This window comes from Camelus bactrianus, chromosome 15, assembly GCF_048773025.1.
Source record: "Camelus bactrianus isolate YW-2024 breed Bactrian camel chromosome 15, ASM4877302v1, whole genome shotgun sequence".
Lineage (NCBI taxonomy): Eukaryota > Metazoa > Chordata > Mammalia > Artiodactyla > Camelidae > Camelus > Camelus bactrianus.
In genome coordinates this window covers 35,764,600-35,784,193 of record NC_133553.1, presented here as the reverse complement: position 1 = coordinate 35,784,193, position 19,594 = coordinate 35,764,600, and positions in this window count along the sequence as shown.

Below are 19,594 nucleotides of genomic sequence, written 5' to 3'. Positions count from 1 at the left end.
CAAATATGATAAGGGTAAGTATAGGACTGCAGCCTGAAATTAAGGAAATAGTCATGGACTGAAAAAACAAACAAAACAACAGTGGAAACTCATTGGAAGTCATTAAAGTGCCTGGAAAGTTCATTCGATTTCCTTCTTGCATTCATACACTATCTGATTTACCTTTCTAAAAATAATTTCAAACATTTATTGACAATTTATTATGGCCTATGTTAGGTATTTATTAAGCATTTACTACATACAAGGCACTAGTGATAAAGATGGAAGAAACAATAGTTTAACAAAGAAACAGACATCAACTTTGCTCCTTGTAGATTACAACCAATTAAGATGACAGACATCAAATCATTATCCAAAAAAAATGTGACTGCAAACGTGATAAGTTTATGAAGGAAAAATTTATAGTGCTATGAAAAAGTGACCAGAAAGTCAAGTCAGGCTTTTGAACATATGTGGACATCAAGCTGACATCTAAAACCTGACAAGGAAATACCAGTTGAAGAGGAAAGTATTTAGGAGCATTTTGGAAAAGGGAATACTCTAGGCTGTATGAAGGCCCTGGGGCTTTTGGCTTTTTCCAGCGAGTGTAGCTGGAGTTGAGTAGGCCGTGGGAAGAATGGCACAGATGAGGTTCAGGAGGGAGGCAGGGGCCAGCTTACGTAGGAGCTGATAGGTATGGGCCTCAATGAGAAATCTGGACTTCATACTAAGCGCAAGGGAAAGCCATTTAACAATGCAGTGACAGGATCTGATTTACCTTTAAAGAGACCAATCTGCTATGCAAAGAGTAAATCTAAAGGCAACAAGCAGGGCTCAACTAGGGAGCAGCACTCACCTTGGGTGCAAAATTTAAAGAGCTGCCAAAACACTCAGTGATCCAGATAAGCCATATTTTAAAGCAGTATTTTAAAAATCAAATCTACAAGCTACAGCCTACAGTCCAGTTCCCTGTTTTTGAAAATCAAGTTCTCAGGGCGGAGATTAGATTAAGAAAAGTACAATGGGATTGTGCTAGTGTAGATCCTGTCTTTAAATTTTAATGCTTTCCCACCATTTTTTGGTATTTGTTTTGGTTTTAAAAAGTATTTCATTAAAATACGATTTATCTGGATCACCAAGGTTTTTGGCACCCCTTTAAGTGCCTCACTTGTCTCACCCTACAGAAGCAGAAATAGGAAAACCAATTAGGAGATCATTCCTCTGTTCATTTATTCAACTGATCATGATGCTGAATAGTCCTGATGAGCAATCTCACATGTAAAGTAGCGGCTGCAGTGAACTTTTCAATACAAGCACTGGGCTGTACACAGTTTGAACATTACCTTGGACATACTTTACCACAATCGTAAGGTGCAAAATGTTGTTATTCCTGTTTTATGGATGAGGCCACTGAAGTCCTAACAAGTTAAGGAAGTTAGGGAGAGGTTAAAGGAATAAGGAAGATTATATAGTAGTAAATGGAGGAGCCAGGGTTTGAACTTTGAACTCCCGTCTGACTTCATAGCCTGTCCCTTTAGTCACTATACTAAACTTCCCACAGAAAGGTACATATTTTTTTCATTTTCATTTATTTATTTATTTATTGAACTATAGTTGATTTACAACATTGTGTTAGCTTCAGGTGTATAGCACAGTGATTCAGAGGTGTATAAATGTGTATATTCTTTTTCATATTCTTTTCTATTGTAGGTTATTACAAGATATTGAATATAGTTCCCTGTGCTCTACAGTAAATCTTTGAAAGGTATGATTTTATTAATTTGATATTAATGCTCAAAAGGAACATGGTGTAATGAGAGGATGGCTTGGATCAGAGGATCTTGTTCTAACCCTGGCTTTTCCACGTGTGCCTCACTCTGTCCCTCTGAGCAGTAGGTCTCAATCACTGGAGCCCTTCAGGCCTCTAGGGGAACTTCCTTGTCCCACAACAGACCTACTGTGTTGGAATTGTTTTCATATGGGAAGGCAGGCTCAGGGTAGATACACCTGATTCTTTTAAGCAAAACTGTCAATTTGGACTTTTTATGTGAAATATTCCAATTTCTTAATATTAGCAAGGAATTCACAATTGTTAAAAAAAAAAACAAAAATGTCCGAGTAGACAAACAAATTATATTTTTGGGCTTAACTTAGCTGGGCCTCTATTTTAAGAGAGCTGCCAACAGAATCTTTCTCCTGAAGAGAATATACTTTCCTTAAAAACGTGTCTTAATGTAAACTTTCTAAAAATTCAACCAGACCGAAGGAAACCCAAAAGAGAATATAAATTACAACAAATGAACTTCACTTTATTACAAATAAATAACATAAGCACATTAAAGGGAATGAAGCAGAGAAGGACTAATCTAAGTGGCTTTGAAAACATGTATGTTGACTATATACTGTAAGTTTAAGAAAAGAATTACTGCGTGAAGTACTGTACCTTAGTGAACTTGTTTCTCACAGGCATAGAGGTTAGCAGTTCTGAAATTCCTTTACATAGCAACATCACATACCCCATGATGTCACATCCTCCTGGTAAGGACATCACTTTGAAGTTTCCTGCTAAAAATGCATAGCTTCAATCTGATCAAGAGAAAAATATCAGACAGATCCAAATTAAGGGACAATCTACAAAGAACTGTACTCTTCACAATTTCAGTGTTCTCCAAAAGTTTTATGGTCACGAGGACAAGGAAAGACTGAGGAACTGTCACAGACTGGAGGAGATTTAAGGGGACGTGATGACAAAGTTCAATGTGGGACCTGGGATTGGATCCTTGAACAGGAAAAGGACACTAACGGAAAATCTGATGAAATCCAAATAACGTTGGTCATTTAGTTAATACTATTGTACTATTACTGTTAATTTCTAGGTTTTGATAAATGTACTATGGTTATGAAAGATGTTGACATTAGGGAAATCTGGGTGATAGGTATTCAGAATCAGTGTGTCTAAATTATTTCAAAATAAAAAGTTCATACACACACACACACACATATCTTAACGGCTGCTTTTGGTCGATTGAGGCCCATTGAAATGGACTGGGAGACAAACTGCTTTGCTTAAGAAGTTCACAGGACTTTGGAGAGTGACACTAGAGGACAGGGGAGAAGGTCAAAGAGGAGACAAGCACCCAGCTACAAGGCTCTCTGTGGAGAGGCAATCATGAAGAGAGAGTGGCTGAGGGGCTTTTAAGAACAGCCTCCAAGTTGAGGTTCTTTGTTTGGCCATAATGTGGTACCATGTGCTCCTTGAGTAAACGTGCTCCTCGTAGCCTTGTGGTGGTGCTTTGGGAACTGAATATATCAGGATGAAGCAGAGCTGTAACACAGGGCAGCAAAGGGACAACACCAGACAACACCGTGTGGGAGATAAAACAGCAGAGAGGAAAAAAATCCAGACAAGTCAGTAGAAGCAAGAACTCAAAGACAGAGACAGCTAGGAAATATGTGGGTACCATGGGAACTTCAGAGGTTTTGGAGGAATATTGGGGTTTCTGGACTATTTTGCTTAAAGTTTATTTTATGCTATATTTAAAAAATCATTCCCTCTCCTTCCCCCTTTCCCTTACCCACCCTGCCTTCCCTCCCTCCTTTTGTCTTCCATTTGCCTAGCTTCTCCTCCTCTGCCACTAACAGTTAACCACTGTTGTTAGTTTCATATCATTCTAGAACTTTTAAACATTTACTTACAATCAAATATGAATGTATCTTGTCCTTTTTACTATTACACATTAGAAGCTAGATATTATGGTGATTCTAGCAGAACTGCAAGGTGAAGTGTACATGTATTATTTATTTTGATAGATAATGCTAAACTGTCCCATAAAAGGGAAGTTTACTTAATCAGTTTTACTTAATTTTAGAGGACAAGTTGATCATTGGAGTCCTAAGGGACAAGCTGGCAAGTGAAACTGTTTTTCACCAGGTCCTAATGAAAGTCGTAAAGGATCTACGATAGGGTGACCCAAATCTAAGTACATTAGGGCTACCTTCCTCTGCAAAATGATCTTAAGGCTCTCAGGTCTTCCTTATCATTTCTAATCCATGTTTTTTCATAAATAATGAAAATACGAGCAATTCCACATTTAGGAATTTCCTATGGATATGCCTGCAGACTTGTGAAATGGCATGTGTACAGCATTGTTTCTCAAAGCTTTATTTGTAGTAGCAAAAGAAGCAAGCAGGGGGAGGGTATAGCTCAAGTGGTAGAGCACATGTTCAGCATGCAGGAGGTCTTGGGTTCAATCCCCAGTACCTCCTCTAAAAAAATTAAATTAATAAATCTAGTTACTTCCCCACCAAAAAACAACAAAAATTAATTAATTTTTTAAAAAAGTAAGCGATCAAAGCATACATCAATAGGGAACTAAATAAATTGTAGTTAAAAATAATACAATGGAATACTAGGTATCTATAAATAAGAATGGAGAGGCTTTTTCTGTGGTGATGTAGCATAATCTCCTAGATCTACTGGGAAGTGAAAAAAAATACAGTTCAGAGCAAGGTGCAAAACGACCATCATTGTGTAAAAAGGGAGAGAGAATATGATACACATATATGCTTATATTTGTGTATATAAAGTATCTCTGAAGCATACGCATAAAAGATGTGATTGTTTCCTCGTGGACCTTTCAAGTTTTGAACGATATGAATGCATTACCTACTCACAAAGTAATACTGTCAAATAAGTTTTTGAAAGGAGAAAAGATTGACCAATATGGTACTAGTGTTAAAAGCAAATCAAGCCCACAGTGATTGTAAACACCATGGGAAAATGTTTGATCTTGAATTCAGCACCTCTACACAGCACCTGGCCTCCAGCTGACACCTTGAGTGGTCCTTCCTGTTCCCACTCAGTGTACTTCTTTGCACCTTAAAGTTGGTGTGTCATTTTAGTGGATAATGTGGATTGGTTCACACAGCCTGCATTCTATCCTCCTCCAGAGTACATTCCTGTACTGGAGAGGCTAGAACACTAAATTCTACAGTCCTTCCTCCTTTGCAGGTACAGCTCTGGATGTGAATTAGCTTCCACAAATTAGACATATTCGTGTGAAATTTGGGAGGCACCATCAAGGTGGATGCTATTTTCCTGCTCCTCTGGCTAATTTTTCTGCTGCAGGGTGAGGTCGTTGGAATGCGTGGGTTTATTTTTTACAGCGGCACTTTCAGTATTCCTTCTATACAGCTTCCTGGGGGTTGAGATGCAGTTACTGTGGCAACAGGAGCCATACCGGATTCCTGAACCCTGGAATGTATCCATGGTATTGTGGTCTTGAAGTCAGTCATTCCAAGTAGTGCCCTCAGAAGGCAGTTCCCCCTGGTGAGTCAGTTCTGTAGTGTTGTAAGAGTCATTCCTGGAGTCCCAGCCTAGAATCTGCTCCTTCGGCCCTTTCAAAGATTTTCTGAGCACATAAATCTGCATTATAAATCCCTTCGTGCTTAAAATACTTTCAATGGTTTCTGTTTCCTGCGCTGAACCCTGGTTGGTACAATCAGTAAGATTTCAGAGAATAATAATATAGTGAAACATTCTGCCTGGACTTTCACGTTCCAATCCAGGTTTCCTAATTACCCCCCATCCCAGTGGTCCTTCTTTGTGATTCCAACCTTGACCCTGCTCAAAGCAATAGCTGAAGACTGCTGCTTATCCTGATCTGACCTTTGTTCCAGGTTTCTCAGCATCTGGCATAACATCCCCTCTGGAGCTGAGTTTCTACACTTGTGGCTCAATTTCTGAAGAGCTGGATTTTTGCCTAACACCTTGGAAGCTGAGTTGCTGAATAGATAGTTAGAATACTACCTGGATCTCTGATTCCTGCGAGAACTTCAGGCTAGAGACCAACCCAGAGAGACAGGACTCACCAGCATGACTATACAGGAGGTTAAAATACTGAAATAGCCACCATCTTGGACATCCCAGTGCTCCTTCACACTTTCCCTCCCACCTGGAGGCCACCTGGACCCTCCCTACAATGTATCCACCAGAGTTAATGCTCTGTCCAGCAAGGGTCCTCCAGGCATGATTTCCAGAGCCTCAGTCAGACTCAATTCTGATTAGCCCTTTGACTGTTCCCTCTTGGTTGTCAAATATTTTGAAGAGCATCTCTGTATACAAGCCTGTAGTGTCTTTGCTGATTGGGTGATTCTTTACCCCCACCCCAAATATAAACAGACAAATAAACAAACAAACAAATAACTGACTGACTGACTGACAGTCCAGACATGAAGCAAAGACAAAATGGGTTGATTTTGACAGCTGATGGGATTTAAGGAAAGAGACATTCTCTCTTAGATGGCAGAGGGGTCAAAAAGTGGACTCGTGAAGGAGGAAATGTTCTGGCATAGCACCTGCCTCTGCACTGAGTAATATTTTCATAGTGATAACAAAGCAAATGTTGTTTACTGCTGTTTAAAGTTTAGAATCAGTTACAGACAAAACAGTGCATATTTATTTATAGTTACAGAACAGAGTATAGTTGTCATTAACCTTGATGTCATAAAGTTAAAGGACAGAAAGCAAAAGTGAAGCTGACAGAGGTTGGGTGGAAGAAGGGGAAAGAAGGAAAGGAGTATGATGATGGCTTCATCTTACATACAAGGGGGACAAGCTATTGTAAAATCAGTTGATGAACAAGAAACAGGAGTTGATCTTAAGATGTCCAATAGAATAACTAAAGATAATACAACCACTAAAAATGGAGAGAAGGGAGAGTAGCTTAAGTAATTAAGACCTTACCTTTCAAAGGTAGGAGTAAATGCCTACAACTGACACATCAAGAAATATTAACATAGGAATATTATTCAGAGTTATAAAGATGACTACCTAGAAAACAAACAAAAATGAGTGGTCCCAGAGAAGCAGTATTGGAATGAATGGAGAAGGAATGGCAGTAAGGGCTGTGGCATTTCATTATCTGTCCTCTGGACTGGTTAATTTTTTTTTTACTAAACATTAATTTCTTAAAACAGCGAATAAAAATGAAAGAACCAACTTGAATTGAAAATAGATATATTAACTTTTGTCCTTAGTATATCAAATGTGGGGAGAACTGCTGTTACTGCTACAGTATTTAAGAATACAGTAAACAATTAAAAATCATCATAATCAAATAAATGCAAATACATAAGAAACTGTATATGTTTCTACAGAATATTAATGCTTTTTCTTCTGTAACCACTATATTTGCTAAGTAATCATCACTTGTTTCTCACATGAGAGATTTCTAGACACGAGGTAGTCACGGAGTATAACACATTACACATCATTTTCAAGCCAATCAGACAATCTGAGATTTTGCCACAGATTTTTTAAAGTTTTGTGGACAATTCCTGTCATAGAGAAAAATAAAACCAAGTGGTATAGACAAACTCTCAGCAGTTCATATTGTCTCCATTTTAACAGGGGCAAGGGGTGCATCTTCAAGCTTATGCTCCCTGGGGAGTGGAGCAGTGATAAGTGACCTGATAAATCATTTTCCTCAAGCACAAAATAAGCAAAGGAAGATGGGGAGAGATTTATCCTCCCCACAGCTTATCAGGACAACTAGGACAAGTAGTTGTCGTCTGAACAGTATTAGAGATTTGCACAGCGTGTGAACCCTTGGAGAGCTGAATTCTTATCCATGTTTCTAATTGCATTTGAAATTTTTGTTTTAATGAGATTTCCTAATAAGTGTCTTTATTTAAAATTTGTTCATTATACTAGAAGCTACATAAATTGGTTTTCTTTCATATTCAATCTCTAATTAATATTGGCTTTTCTCCACTTTCCTATAATCTGTGTAAAAATCTCTCCTTTGCTATATTATTAGACAAGGGTGGGATACTTATGAGGCAGGTAGTAATGAAGTCTTGGTCCAGTTTTAGTGCAAATAAAAATGAAGGGAAAACCATAAGAATGGTCATAGAATAGATTGAGTAAACAAATATATATTGAGTAATATTATCTACCAGGCACAAGGCTAGCAGATAAATATTCTGTATCAAGACATGACTAGAAGCATGATTCCATTCCTAGAAGCACTTTATAACTATGTGAAATTTTAGAAAATGTGCTCATTTAGTGAAGGATTTTGCAACTTCAGGTACTATTGACATGTTGGACCACATAATTCTTAGTTGTTGAGGGGCCGTTCTGTATCTTGTAGGATATTTAGCGGCATCTCTAGTAATATCCCCTCCCCTCTCCCATCCTCCCAGTAGTGACAACCAAAACTGTCTCCAGACTTCGTACCTGGTTAAGAACCATTGGGTGTGATCCTATATTTAAAGAACTAAAATTAATTTTAGAGATGCTACTGCTGTGCCAACCTTGCTTGTTTCTTATGTGATGAATTTGTCTTGCATACCGGTGAACATTTGAACTCGAGAATATATAAACCACAATGGACTCTGAACTCTTAGATAAGATAAATAGAAATCTTTAGCACTGCAGTTGAGTGGCATTTTCAAATTATGAATAGCAATACAAGTATGATTTGATATTTTTAGCTTAGGGAGATCTATCTTAAACCACACATGGCTGACACAAATGTGAATTCTAAGCTGTTAGGATTTCTCTTGAGTTAACCAGATGGTGTGCTTATAATCTGCCTACAAAATCTTTCCATTCTTTTCAAATAAGAAGCTATTTTTCACTTTCCACTTTAAGATCATATGCTTTTAGATTCTTTCCAAGTGAAAATAAAATCCAGGCTACATTAAACTCTAAAGTAAACTATTACAAGTCCCCAGACTCCTGGGACTTGTGATATTCTAAGGAAAATGTTACCTACCTTCATGTTCTTTATCCTCACCTTCTTATATCTTCACATAACATAAGTTTCTAATCCGTCCTTACAGTAACAGCAAACACACATACTCCTTATTATGTGCCAGGCACCATCTAATCTCCTTTACATTTATTTAAATTAAATACTTTTCTACTTTATTAAGGTATAATTGATATACAAAAAGCTGCACATATTTAAGGTATACAATTTGATAAGTTTGCACATATGCATACAACTATGAAATCATCACCACAATCAAGGCAATAAGCATATATATCATAAAAAAGTTTTAATTTGACTTAATTTCAGACAGCAAAGTTGCAGGAATAGTACAAAGAGCTCCTGGATATCTTTCACTTACTGTTTTTAAGTTTCACCAGTTGGTAAGATTCACCAGTTAGCATTTTATTACATTTGCTTTTCCCTCCTCCCTCTGTATGTGTGTGTGTGTGTACAGTGTGTAATTTTTTACTGAGCCATCTAAGTTATGTCATTCCATTTTACCTCTAAACACCTCAGTGTAGTGTTTTCCCTAAAATCAAGGAAATTGACATTATTATGATACTATTATCTAACCTACATATGCTCAGATTTCACCATTTCTCCTAAAAATGTCCTTTAAATCAAAAAGAAAATCCAAGATGAATGTGTGCATTCAATTCTCATGCCTCTTTATCATCCTTTAGACTAGGACAGTTTCCCAGTCTTTCTTCACAGTGAATGACATTGACAGTTTTGACGAGTACAGGCCACTGATGTTGTAGACTGTCCTTCAGTTTGGATTTGTCTGGTAGTTCCTCATGATTAGATTCAGGCTATGCAATGTGGCAAGAATACCAAAAAAGTGATAGTGAAATCTTGTCAGTGTTTCAAAAGACATAGGATATTGGTTTTTCTCATTATTAGTGCTATCTTTGACATTGGTTAAGGTGGTAGGATTGGCCAGATTTCTCCACTGTCAAATTATTAATTTACCCCTTTTAGTTAGTAGGTATCTTTCAGAGAGATACTTTGAGACTATCTAAATACTGTTATTCCTCAGTTTCACCCACAAGTTTGAACATCCATTATTGTTACTATGATGGTTGCAAAATGACAATTTGCTAATTTTCTCATTTCTTCTACATGGCTTTCTATTTTGAGAAAATGAACTTTCTTTTCCTATCTCTCTCTCTGTCCATCTGGTTCTATCATTGTGGTCCTGTTCTTTACTCAGTAGGTTATATTCCCTTGCTTTCAGTTTTTTTATTTCGATGTTCACATTATTACAGATTTGGTCAATAAAGAGCTCCTTCAAACAGTATATGATTGACATAGCTCAAGAAAATGTGGGCCAGGCTCATCTTGTATTTCCCTTGTCCCAGTCCTGGAATGAAGCATTTCTTCAAGCGGTCTTGATTCTTTTTAATGGAGAATGGGATTTAGAAACCAACATCTGGATGCTGTCACATTTTGTTAATTTTCACAAATTTTAATTTTTTTCATTATTATTATAATTGTTATGGTGATCTGTGATCAGTGATCTTTGATGTTATTACAAAAAGATTATAACTCGCTGACTCAGGTGATAGCATTTTTTAGCAATAAAGTATTTTAAAATTAAAGTATGTGCATTGTTTTATAGACATTATGCTAGTGCACATTTAATTGACTACAGTATACTGTAAACGTCATTTTTTTATGCACTAGGAAACCAAAAAGTTCGTGTGACTTGCTTTATTGCAGTATTCACTTTATTTTGGTGGTCTGAAACCAAACCCGCAGTATCACCAAGCTATGTCTGTATCAACATTTAGTCATCATTACAATCCTATACAGTATCTACCTCTTTTACTATTTTCATTTTACAGTTGAAGAAACTGAGGCATAGAAGTTAAATAAATTGCTAAAGGTCTCCCAGTTAAGTGATAAGGCTGAGATTAGAACCTGGTTAGTCTGGTTCCAGGCCTACCCTCTCAGGATAAATATTTAAAGATTAAAGTATTCCCAGGGTTGATAAGTTTATATGACTTTAGGATAGGAAAGAGTTGTTTGTTGTTTTCTTTTTAAACAAAATTAAAGCACACATGAAAGAAAATTACATACAATTATGGTAAAGTTTCAAAATTATATACATCTAAAACTTCTGCAAACAAAGCAAAAAAACAAGCTGCAGAGTGGAAGATTGTATCTGCAAATGTAAATGAGTGACAAGGAATTAGTTTCTAGAGCACATAAAGAACTACAAATCAATACAAAAAAAGACAACCCAATATTATAAAATAATAATAATAATAACAACAACAACAACAGAGGGTATGAACATGCACAAGAGCCTTTGCAGAAAAGGGAATTTGAACAGCCAGAAAACATATGAAAAGATGCTCCACTCCACTGGTAATCAGGGATGTTAAAACCAAAATGAGGAACCATCAGATTGGCAAGTTAATAATTCTGAGAACACTAAACCCTGGTAAAGATGTGAAGCAAAAGGAAAGTTCTGGTAAGAGAGTATGCTGCTATATTTACTTTGGAGAGCAATGTAGCAGCTTATATTGAGGTAGAAGATGCACATGCCCTAGGACCTGGCAATATGAGAACAATGTTCATAGTTACATTGTATGTAATAGCAAATATTTGGTAACAACCTAAGTGCCCCATTCACTGGAGAATGGATAAATAAATAACATGTGGTATATTCATTCAAGGAAATTCTCTACAGCAGTGGAACTGAATAAATTTACAGCTATTTGTATCCCCACAGAGGAAGCAGGATGCAAAAGAATATATAAAGACATCACTGACATAAATTTTTTAAACACACAAACTATGCTACATATAATGCTTAAGAATAGATATATATATATACACATACATATATATGTGTACAACTATGTAGCTAAATTTTAACAAAATGCACAGAAATGAAAGTCACTAAATTTAGGAGTTGGTACTCTTGTTGGGTAGGTGGAGTAAGGAAAATGTGATAATGGAGTACAAACTATTAGTAATAATTTATTTCTTAACACAGGTGTTGATTACATTAATCTGCATACCCTTTTATCAGTCTGAAATGTTTCATAGTATAGTTAAAAGAAAAATCACCTTGGTCTTACTTTCCTGACTTGGCCCATCATGATAGAAATGTAGTTCCTCATCATGATAGAGAGGTATTACCCCTTTTCCAATCAAGCCCTTATGCTCTTGAATTTGGGTTCTTCTCCACTGGTGTCCGTGTAGGAAGCAGGGAGGGCCTGTTGTGGCTCCTTTGTATTTCAGTGGCTGCCATGGAAAAGTCAGAAAGGACTTAACCTGGTATTGAGAATGGAATAGGGATGTGGGAGATAGTGGTGCTGGGAGGATAAAAGGAGTAGCCTAATCAGAGAAGAAAAAGAGGTCCTGGGGACTGGGAAGGGGATTGGGTTTGGGGGTTTTTCTTAAGATGTTAGGCAAGTTTCTCTTATGTGGCCGTTTCTAGGGTGGTTAAGGTTGGCATAAGTGCAGGGGCCTTGAGAGCAAAGCCTGTGATCAGTGGGGAGATGGCAGTAAGGCATCTTGGTGACCCTTAAAGAGCAATAGGGCCTACCAGACAGAGGAAGACCATTCCCCAGCAACAGCATTCTCTAGAAGGAGCAATGGAATGAAAACAATGAACCACACCCCGTATCTGGCATTAGGGAGAGCCAAGGGTTAACGTTTAGGATCGAGTGAAAAGTTAGGGAATCTGACTTTCCATCCATAGTGGAAATTCTTTAGCCAATCCTGGGGAAGCTCAGATAAGATTTAATTTAGAAAAACAGATAAATGTGATGTTTCTTGCACCTGAATGATTACACATTAAATTAAAGCCAGAAAGCTACCACACAGAATAAGCAAAGGCTACAGACTATTAGGAATAGGTCCAAATCCATAGAAGAGAGTTCACTGTTAGTAGATAATTAGAAGCAAAGAGAGCTAGAAATCTCTATTTCCTATCTTTTCCAAATTAATGGGCCAGGCCAATGGTAAAACAAGGAAACTCAGGCTCTAAAAAAAAGTGTACAACAGAAGCATTAGATGAACCTGTAAGCTGGGAAATCAGTATGATTCAGCTTCCAAGAAAATAAACCCCACAGCAGATGGCACTGGCAGACTTAGAGGGTCAGATCACCAGAAGGAGAGAAATCCCACTGGGTGCCAATTAGACCACAGCCAGATTTGAGGAACAGCCAAAAGGTACTCAGAAGTGAGTGAAATTGAGCTTTCAGGTAACCATATTCTATGACAAGCTGTTTACACATATGCCAGCCCACTTACGGGAAGCCTGCATACCTCGTGCTTTAAAAAGGTAAATATTATATCACTATCTTCTATTATGTAGGTGCCTGAAAATCAATGAGCACTAAAGCATACTTAGAATAACATTATACAAAAGTTACTTACATAAAACATCCATGTTTTAAGATTATGCATAGGGAACAAAAAAAAGATAGAAAGTATATTACAAGGTTCTCCAGAGAAACAGAACCAATAGGAAGTGTGTGTGTGTGTGTGTGTGTGTGTGTGTGTGTGTGTGTGTCTGTATAAACATACATATATATAAATATGTATAAAATGTATATATTGTTACAAATATATAATATATATTTATAAATATATATTTCATATATTTATATATAATATTTTGCTCATATAAAAAAGATCCCAGAGAGCTCCTTAGCCCCTTCTACCATGTGAGGGTACAATATGAAGTCTAAACATCAAGAAACAATAGCTGCCAGAGACAAACACTTATAAAAGCATACCTATGATCCTAAGAAACCCAGAAGTCTAGGGATATTTGCTATAACAGCAAAAAGCTGAATATATCTCATGACCTCTGAAAAAGGGCTAAACTATATTGTAAATTTTACATAACTGTAGCAATAATAAAATTCCTCTACAAATATGTTTTTGTGTGTTTGCATACACACACACACACACACACACACACACACGCAGATTTATTATAAGGAATTAGCTCACAAGATTATAAAGGTTGACTAGTCCCAAGATATGCAGGGTGAACGGACAAGTTGGAGACCCAGGAGAGTCAATAGTGAAGTTCCAGTCCAAAGGCCAACAGGTTCAACCCAAGAAGAGTTCTGAGTCTGAAGTCAGGAAAAAACAGAGGTCCCAGCTAAGAGGCAGTCAGCCAGGAGGACTCCTCTCATGTTAATTTCATCCAAAAACATTCTCACAGAAACATGCTAATATCTGGGCACCATGTGACCCAGTTAAGTTTACATATAAATTAACCACCACAGAAAGGAATATACCAAACTGTTATCAGACAATTTATTAGATAATAATAGTTTCACTTGAATTGGCCTTATATTTTATTTCAAATGGCATATTGCATTTCCGTATTTATTTTAAAATCATATTGAGTTGTAATTAACATACAATATCATATGTATTTCCATATTTTAAAGAATTTCTGCTTCTTTTTCATGTTTTCAGTTTCAAACACTTTTAGTTTCCATCAAATTAATTTATAAACCTCAACCACTAAAACACTTTCTGGAAAATCTAAATAAGGAATTGGTATCTCTGCTAAATACTTTCAGTAAGGTCAAATTTCTAAAAATATTTTAATATCCTAAATGTTTGCTCTGATTTCAAAATATCTAATGAAGAAAATATACAAGGCTTGATACGATTTCCAGGTTACTTTTGTAGTTCTAGCACTATAGGCTCCCACTGAAGCCAAGATGTAATTTCAATTATCACTATCACAATTCTAAGCTCTTCAGATAATATTACTTTCTCAGAAAAATGTTACATTTGCTACTATAAATTTATGATAGTAAATATACAGTTTATTGGGAAAATACTTAAAAGTGATTCATTTATTTACACCTTTATTGCATCATTTGGAGATAATCAAATTTATTGTCTTTGGGCCAAATTAAAACATCTGGAAATCTTTCTAAAACTTTGGCAAAATTTCCAGAGTTCTTCCCTAGCATCCCATAGTACTGTCTGTTCAAAACCCAGTAAAGTTTCTATATAGTTTTCCTTGAACACCGGTAATAAAGTTTGTTATCTTGCTCCATATGTTATCTTTAGCTCCACAGCATCAATGAAAGCCATCAAGCTGGTTTTTAAATTGTGATATTTTGCCTTTTAAGTAAATTAAGACAATTTTATGTGTTTTAATTGAAGCTTTGTAGTGATGACTGAAATTTTTCTTTACTGTTTTTGTCATTTTTTTTTACAAGTGAGACTATAAATCTAAATTGTAGTAAGTCTGTATTAATGTTTTATTAAATGTTTCATGCCTAAAAATCCTTGATTGTACTCAACATTAACAACATAGTAGATGGTGTTAACAATTTGGATGATCCTTTAAAAATATTTTTTGTTTGATCAATTTAAACTCCTAGGTGAAATTTTTAGAAGTCATTATTTCAACTTCTTTATTGTTGTAAATGATTTATGATATCCTTTTATTTTCTTATTGATAACTGCAAATCTTTGAACCATGAGCTTTACATGAACATGATTGCTTTTGGGGTGAAATGTTAGTTTAGCACTTTCGACACTACAAGTGTTGAAATGCAAACAGTGTTTGCATTCAACATTTACATCACTTGCAATAAGTCATGTTTTCATTTCAGAAATGAAAATCATTTGTTTTATTTCATATTAATTTTTGCACCATATCAAAAGACATTTCAGGATGTTTTAAGAAATGTTCCAAGCTACAGTTCATTATGTTCTTCCACAATTTTAGAATATGAACATTTAAAGCATTTAAAAAGAATGTTAAGAAGCTTATCAACACTTTGCTAACATTCTAGGTGTTTTTTTTTCTCTCTCCAATTTACAACTTTTAATTCAAATACATTTTTACAGGAAGGTGTATGTTATAAGCGTATAGCTTGAAAATTTTTCACAAACTGAACAGACCCATATGATCAGCACCTAGATTAAGAAATAGAATATACCAGCATCCCAGAAGCCCCAACCCCTGTACCTTCTTTCAGTTTTTTCCTTCCCACTCAAAAGTAATCAACATAATGTTTTTGTCCCATACATAAATAGAATAAAGCATGTATTCGTGTCTGGTTTCTTTTGCTCAACCTTAAGTTTCTGAGATGAGTAGTATTACACGTAGTTACAGATCTTTCAATCTTCTTGTATTCTATTGTGTGACACCATAATTGACTGTCTATTTGGGTTGTTTCCAGGTTTGGATATTATTAATGGTGTTGCTATGAACACTCACTACTCTGACCAGTATGGTAGCTACTCACCACATGTAGCTCTTTAAATAAAATAAAATTAAAAATCAGTTCCTCAGTTGCACTAACCACATTCCAAGTGCTCAACAGCCACGAGGATAGTAGCTACTGTATGGACAGCACAGAACACTTTCACCATCACAGAAAGTTCCATTGTACAGTGCTGAGTTCATGTGCTGGTGAACATGTGGGTTTGCTGGGTGATATGGTATGCATATGTTCCACATCAACTGATAGCAGATAGTGTCAGTTTTGGGGTGTTCATTATATTTCGTTACAAATTCTTCTATTTTAAAATATTAAAACACTGTATTAACTTTTCAACTAACAACTACAATGCACTAAAATAGTAAAATCAAATTAAAAACTAAACTATTTAGAAGCAGTAGCAACTGTTAGAACATAAAATGATTCATGGGTAATGCACAAGGCAGCAATAGTATTTACCATGATACAGGCCAATCTAATAGATGTTGCAATTGTTTCTCAAATGTCATTACAACAGAAAGTCCATTATCAATGGCTGTCACAAAAGAACTAACAAATTTACGTTAAAATTTAAATAATTTATTAATTTCAGTACTATTTCAGTTACAGTAATACTATTTACCACTGATACAGATGAATTTCAGTATTTTAACAACTGAGACATCCATGCTAGTGTCTATCCACTAAATATCATATCTGCTCATAATCCCAACCAATTAACACTGGATATTCTCAATCTTTTAAGGTTTTGACAAACTGAGAGGTCAATGTTGTTGTTGTCTGAGCTGCATTCAAACACAAATTTGTGCATCTGGACATGTATTTATTGGTCTTTTAAAAATTTTGTTGTTTTTTTTTAATCATTTCTCCTGAGTTGCTTATTTATATTCCTTGTCCATCTTAAATTATCAATTTATATTTTTATTATTACATAGTGTATACTATATGATTGCCCATGTATATGCTTTGCCCATTTCAAATCACTAATTTGTGAATGTTCTCATATTAAGGAAATTAGCCCTTTATCTACACTAGCCTTGCAAATATTTCCCTCCAATTTGTAGATTTATCTTTTTCAGAACTGTCCTAAATGATACACAGTCGAGTTACTTAATCTCTTCTTTTTTAGCTTTTCTATTTATGTCATGCTTCAAAAGCCCTATCCTCCCAAAAAGTATATGAAAACAATTTCTATTTTGTTCTGCCTTTAAAATATTTTATATATCCATAATTTACTCTGGTGTACGAAGTTAAGGTATAGATCCAGCCTTGTATTTTCCTAAGTGGCTTATAATGTTTTTGTCAGACAGACACTGCTAGTTACCTATCTGGCATCCATTACCTACCTGGTTCCTTACTAACAGAACTGTGACTTTGTTTCAGGTAGTAACGTGCCCAGCTTAAGATACTTTCCAGACCGTTGCAGCAAGGAGTGATTCAGTTCTACCCCAAGAAATAGGGGAAAGTCAATGAATGTGGCTTTCAGACAGATTTTTAAATAAAGGCAACTTTGAATGACATGCTCCATTGGCCTCTTAACCTTCCCTTTCTTCCTGCTTTGAATCTAGATGTAATACCTAGAGGTGAAGCAGCTATCTTGAGACCAGGAAAGAAAGCCACCCACCAGAAACGGCAGAGTAAAAATATAAAAGGAGCCTCAGTCCTTGATAACATTAAGCTGCCACATCAGCCCTGGATTATACACCCTTGGATTACTTCTGTGAGAAATGTAAACTCCTATTAAGTGAAGCCACTGGTCGTAGGGTTGTTTCTTGAAAACAAACACACTGCTATCTGATGCAGCATCTTCACTTATTTAATAATCCGTCTTTTTATACCAATTTGACACGCTACCTTTTCACATACTAACTTCCTCTCTATAATTGAATACATTTCTGGAAACCCTCCTGTTTCATTGATCTAAATGACCTCAGTTTAATAGCTAATATTCACTGAATACTAGGATGATTCTATGTGCTTTATATTAACTAGTTCACTCAATCCTCACAACAGTCTTTTGAACCTTAATTATTTAATATTAACATGAAGTACCTGTAAGCCTAAAACTAATAGTGGATTTCTAAAAAGTGGAATAAAAAAGATCAAAAAGGAAAAAGAAAGATGTTTCAATTATGGCAGAAGGCAACTACCTATATTGTGCTGTTCCACGCTGTAATGGAAAGAGCACCTGACTTAGGGTTTGAAAATGTAAGCCCTTATTCCAATTTTGCAGGTCAACAGTGTTACTTTAGACAATCTTTCCTTAGGCCTTAGTTTCCTCATCTGTATAAGGTATGATTACACTCGTTAGATGAGCTCTGAGCTTTTCCCTAACTTTAACATTTTATGAAAGACTAATGATTAAGCTACTGGCTTTGAAATTCACTGGATCTGGATTTGAATTTGAGATTCGGTGACCCGGTTCATGCACTCATTCAACAGAAGTACTAGGGGTACACTAATGAACATGTCAGAAAACTTCCCTGCCCCAATAGGGCTTACATTATAATGGAGGAATTTAAAGAAAAATCTAGACACTTACAGAGAGTAATAGTGCTATGAATAAAATAAGCAATGATGTAATAGAGTTTAACTGGGGCACATGGTTGGATAGTTACAAGATTCACGGAAGAGTTCTCTGAAGAAATGGTAACATGAAGATGGTTATGGCACGAAAAGAGCAAAATGCAAAGTGGCAATTTAACTACATTAAGTGTAACCTGTCTAAAACAATTTAAAAATTTTAAGATGCACTTTAACACACACACAGAAAACATACAGCTTAATGAATTATTAAAAATCACCCATTAAAGAAGTCCTCAAGATTCTTTCCAAATGCAAACCTTCTCCCTCACAATAAAAGGTAACCATTAACCTGACTTTTATGGCAGTCACTTTCTTGCTTTTTATAAAAATAACTCTGCCAACTGGATTGTGGTGATGGTTGTACAACTATACAAATTTACTAAAAATTATCAAATTGCACACTCACGATGGATGAATTTTGTGGTGTGTAAACCTTGTTAAAGCTGCTTTAAAAACGTTGCACCTCAATATGTATCCCTAAATATTATTGCTTAATTTTGCCTGTGTTTGAACTTCATACAAATGGAGTTAACAGGTGCAAATTCTTTGGTGTCAGCTCCTTTCACTCAACATAACGCTTGACAAATTCTCCATATTCTTGCACATGGTTCTAACCATTTTCATTGCAAAAAGATTCCACTGAATAATTGTACCTATTTATCCATCTTATGTTGATGGATATGCTATGTCCAATTTTTGGCTATTATGAATGTTACCATGGTCATGTCTCCTGTGGCATATGTACATGTATTTCTGTTGGGGATATATCAAGAGTACAATTGCAGATCTTGACCTTAGTACTAAAAGGACACATCTCTTATATCATATTCATAATCAAAAGCTCTGACAAAGAAAACATGGCCTAGAATGTCAGGTATGGTGTGGTACCAACATACCTGTTTGATTTCATAAACTACTAAACTTCAGTCAAATGAGTTTTCATTTCCTTCTACTCACCTGCTATTCCCTCTGTCTGGAATAGTCTCCCTCCCTTCTCTGCCTAGTTAACTTTTA